The sequence below is a fragment of the Notamacropus eugenii genome, chromosome 1, assembly GCF_028372415.1.
Source record: "Notamacropus eugenii isolate mMacEug1 chromosome 1, mMacEug1.pri_v2, whole genome shotgun sequence".
NCBI classification, from domain to species: Eukaryota; Metazoa; Chordata; class Mammalia; order Diprotodontia; family Macropodidae; genus Notamacropus; species Notamacropus eugenii.
This window is the reverse complement of record NC_092872.1, coordinates 186,476,728-186,481,567: the sequence shown is the minus strand read 5'-3', so window position 1 is coordinate 186,481,567 and position 4,840 is coordinate 186,476,728. Positions and strand designations below refer to the sequence as shown.

Sequence of the window (4,840 nt, the reverse complement as noted above, 5' to 3'; positions counted from 1 at the left end):
ACAAGGCTGGTGACATTTAAACAACACACTGACATTTAAGTAACACATGGAGGTGTTTTCCAGGAGAAAAAAATACACCAGTAAAATGGAGAAAAAGGGTAAGTATAGCTTTCTTTGTCATTAGATCAATAAAGAAATTAAAGATGCCAATTCTGAAAATGATGGCTATTATAAGTGATCTCCTATTATTACGATCATTATTATTATTTCTATTGCTATTATTGTATTTTTCAGTTACCATCAAAGACAAAGATTCTTGTAGTTAAATGGATAGTAAGATTTAGAAAAGGTATTGCTTTTGCCTGAGTTTTATGAAGCTGATACCAATCTTTTATTTCATAAACTTCAAGCCTATTATTATCCTAAACACACTCTTTGGAGCATAAAATGTGACACTGACAAGAATATAAATAAGAAAGAATCAAATTACACATTGGGACATAGACAAAACTAGTTCCCCTTTCCCAAATCAGGAAATGAGGTTCAAGAAAGATCACACAACAGCAGATCAGTGAAGGTAAATTTGGGTTTATTGTTGGACTTAATAAATTAGGTAAGACAAGTATTTGTTCATTTCTTATAAAAAGGAGGAACAAAGTGTTTGAGTGACACATGTGCCTCAGAAACTAAAAGACTCTGAATAAAGTAGTTGATATTGTATAATGGGGGAAAAAAACTGGATGATCAGAATATCTAGGTTCTTACTCCAAATCTACGTTAGCTAGCTTTGAGACCTCAAACAAGTCATCTACCCTACCTGACCTCATGTTCCTCCTCATCTATAAAATCCTCTTTCAGTTGAGGGTTAGATTAGATGACCTCTGAATTCCCATCCTATCTCAAGACTTTCTGTGTCTGTTGAATGAGATACTGTTCATTGAATATTGTGGAAAAACAAGCAAAATAATCTGGCTAAAAACATATTTTGTGTGATATCAGAAATCAGAAATAAGCAATAACATGCCTTAGAGTTTGAACATTCTAAAATCCAGTACAAGGGGCTAAGAGAGAACCAGGCCTGTCTGAAGGAACCATTCGAGTAAGATCTCTGGTGACTTATACCCATGATTTCCTTAAAAAGAGAATCTGATCCAGGACTACATTTTAAAAGTACAGTGGAAGGGGCCCACTGCTGAGTTTAAAGGACTATGGACATTAGACTACCTGGTATTATTTGCTCAGAGGTTTCCTATAAAAACTAAAACACTCTGAGGCTAACCCTAGCCCAAAGCTCTGTTTGCTTATTAAAAGGGTTTTGTGGTGACTATGGTTTTTATTTGGAGGGAAGAAGAAAAGGTCATTCAGAGTCTATGAATTGTATAAGTCATGAAGAAAACAATAGGATTTTAGTTAATTCTTTTGGAGTTGTAGATAGATGGATGGATGGATGGTTGGTTGGATGGATGGATGGATGGATGGATGGATAGTTTGTTAGGTAGTTGGATAAATGAAGCAAACGTTTATTAAGAACTTACTATATGCCAGGCATGACATGCATACAAAATAGTCCCTGCCTGGAGGAAGCTTACATTCTAATGGGGATTGGGGAGGAGACTATATGGAGGAGGTAGATAGGAGAGGAGGGGACATTCACAACATAGACTGGAGTTGTCTGGAAAATGGCTTGGAGGGCTAGGCCCAACAAGATGACAAAAAGATGACCTATCAGAATCTAGCAACCATAGGACAAAGTCATGATTATTAGTGGAGAGAAAATACAAAAATGATAACCCAAGTGCAGGCAATATTGAATGGAGTGAGTACAGAAATGTTTTGAAGGCCTAGACATCAGCAAGATAGGGCAACAGTTGACCTAACAGAGCTGAGGGACCCAGGGACTGAGTTTAGTAAAAACAAGCATTAGAAATTAAACAGGTTAAATTTTTCTTCTTAGATTTGTAATGAAAACAGGATGAAAACAATTTCCCATAATTCAAAGTACTTAAAAGTGAGACATTGAGAAGAATCATTACCAAAGAATAGTATGAAATCTCCTTTCCAGTGTTGCCTAAGAATAGCTAGAGGTTTAAAGTTCTTTTGGCAAAATCTCAGCTTTTGAAATGAAGAAGGTGATACAGGATTTAAATGTTTCAACCACTTCTGAACTGCCATATTCTCAAAATTTGAAAAGAAACAGAGGAAAGCCTCCAGGACTGGATGAAGGATTCAGAAAAGGATGTGGTAGGAGCTGAAGCTCTTACACATTCACCTCCAAACAACCATAAAACTGCCCCAGAACAAATCCTGGAATAGAAGAGCCAGCAGAAAGATGGGATGGAGTGGTCTTTTAGCTTGGGAGACTTAAATAATTGGCAAGAATCACTTGGGTAAAAGGAGAGCATTATTCCAGGACAGGAAGCATTTCAGCAAACCATCAGAAAGCCCCGCTTCAGCAAACCTGTGGAAGATCTTGAGCCCCAGTGTAGTAGTGTAGGCAAACACCAACATCATGACCCATCACACACCTAAGCATAGCTAGGGGTACCAGCACACTCCAGTTTCAAGAACCACCATATACTTCAAGCCTAGGTGGGCAGGCATCACACAGTGGCTGAACCTCTGTGTGCTTCAGTACAGACTAGGATAAATGGACATCCTTAAGGGGTCAGACCTTCACATACTTCAGTGTAGCCCCAGAGAAGTGCAGAAACACCCCATTTGGCCTTAGCACATGCCAGATGCTACTGCTAGGACCCTAGATCAGCACCAGGTAAGCTTCAAGACCCCCACAGCCTCCAGTAGCACCAGCCACCCCACTCCACAGCCCCTCAACACAGCACCAGGCATGAGGACCTCAGGGCAACATTAGTACTGCAACAGGTAAACAGCCAGAGCCTACAGTCGCTGGAACAAAATGTCTGAGACAAAGCCACCCTGGCACAAGAGATCAAATTCTAAAGAAAGAAAAAAGGCTAAAAAAGTTGTTAAAAAATAACAAAAAAACAAAAAAAAAGAAAGATTCTGACCATAGAAAGTTATTATGGTGACAGAGAAGACTAAGACACAAACTTAGAAGAGGAAAACAATGTCACAATGCCTGTGATAAAAACCCCAAAGAAAAATGGGAAGTGGTCTAAAGCCCAGAAAGAACTTTTAGAAGAGCTCAAAAAGGAGTTTAAAAATCATATAAGAGAGCTAGAGGAAAAATGGGGAAAAAATGAGAGTAATGCAAGAGAATTATGAAAAGAAGACTCAAGAGCTTGAAAAACTGTCTAAAAAGTAGAACTGGCCAAATGAAAAATGAGATATAAAAATTTACTGAAGAAAACAACTTAAAAAGCAGAATTGACCAAATGGAAAAAGAAAATAAGTACAAATGCAAATTGAGGAAAACAGCATCTTAAAAGTTAAAATTGTGCAAAAGGGGCTTGGCTCCAAGAAGAAGACCTAGTTGGTAGGGGGTGGGGGTGGGGTGGAGTGGTGGGCTGCACTTGCTGCTACTGTTGTTGCCATTCATCTGCTGATTTGATTGGACAGAAAACCCTCCACTCCTCCTTGAGTGCCCCCAAGAAGTGGAGCTTAGGCACCCAAATGCCAACAGACCCCAGCACTGAGGCAGTGGTCAAGAACAAAGATACCTCAGTCAGTCCAACCAAGAAGAGTCGGACAGAAGACCAACCCAGCACCCTTACCTCCCCTGAACCTTGAGTAGTTAGACTAGACAGGATCCAGAAGAACAAGGCAGTGGCCCTGCTCAGATTCACCTCCTGCAATGTCTCCTCTGGCTTAGGGGAGAGCTGGAAGTGGCAGCTTAGCATAGAATCCGGCGAATCTTATTTCATCAAGCTAATGGGATTTGTTGTAGAAGAATGAAAACATCATGCCATCTACACACCTCCAGACCAAGTCTTCACCTGGATACAGCTGTGTGAAATTAGAGATGTCAAAGTGGTCATCTTGGGGCAGGACTCATATCATGGACCCAACCAAGCTCATGGACTCAGCTTCAGTTTTCAGTTTTTTACCACCTCTTAATCTTGGAAAATATTTACAAAGAGCTGTTCACAGACATTGAGGGTTTTGCCCATTCCAGTCACAGAGATTTGTCTGGATGGGTCAGACAGGGTATTATCCTCCTCAATGCTGTGCTCACTGTCCAAACACACCAGGCAACTCCCATAAGGAGAGAGACTGGGAGCAACTCACAGACACTGTGGTGTCTTGGCCGAATAATACCTTGAATAGTGCCTTCTTCATGTTCTGGGGTGCTAATACCTAGAAGAAAGGCCTCTCTATCAACAGGAAGCACTAACATGTCCTGCAGACTATCCACGCCTCTCTGCTCTCTATCCATAGAGGATTCCTCAGATAAAGGCATTTCTCCAAGACCAAGTTGTGACTAAAGAACTCTGGCAAGAAACTGATTGATTGGAAAGTACTTTGGAGGAGTTGAAGCTGAGCTGGAGGAGTCTGTCCTTCTTAGCTAGGAAAAGTTCTTTGTTGGGGACCTGGGGTGGGGGATTTGTAAAAATCAAGTCTCAGGAAACAGGTTTCAGGACACCTTTGTGGTCAACAAAAAAAATAATGCACCTTTTTTTTTTCCGTGAGGCCAAAAAGGTTAGTTTGCAATTGATATCTTGCACTGTGCGAGTAGTCTACCTGGTCAGCTCCGGTCATCATAGGATGGCTTGTCATTTTATTAAGATGCCTTAATTCATTATGATCAGAAAGGAAAACATTATTCTGTACCACCAGAGGAGGAGAAAGAAAGAAAAATTGCATCTGGATGCCGAAGTGAATAGGAAAGAGATGGGACAACTAATTCCGGAGGGTTTTGGTTTTGGTTTTTGCTCCCTGGTGGTGAGGAAATCCTAAGGTAAAGAGGAAGGATTTTCCTGCT

At 40.5% G+C, this 4,840-nt stretch overlaps 1 pseudogene; it reads left to right on the top strand.

Moving 5' to 3' along the window:
- The first annotated feature begins 2,060 nt into the window (after positions 1–2,060).
- Positions 2,061–4,343, top strand: LOC140510438 (uracil-DNA glycosylase pseudogene; annotated as a pseudogene).
- Positions 4,344–4,840: the final 497 nt, after the last annotated feature.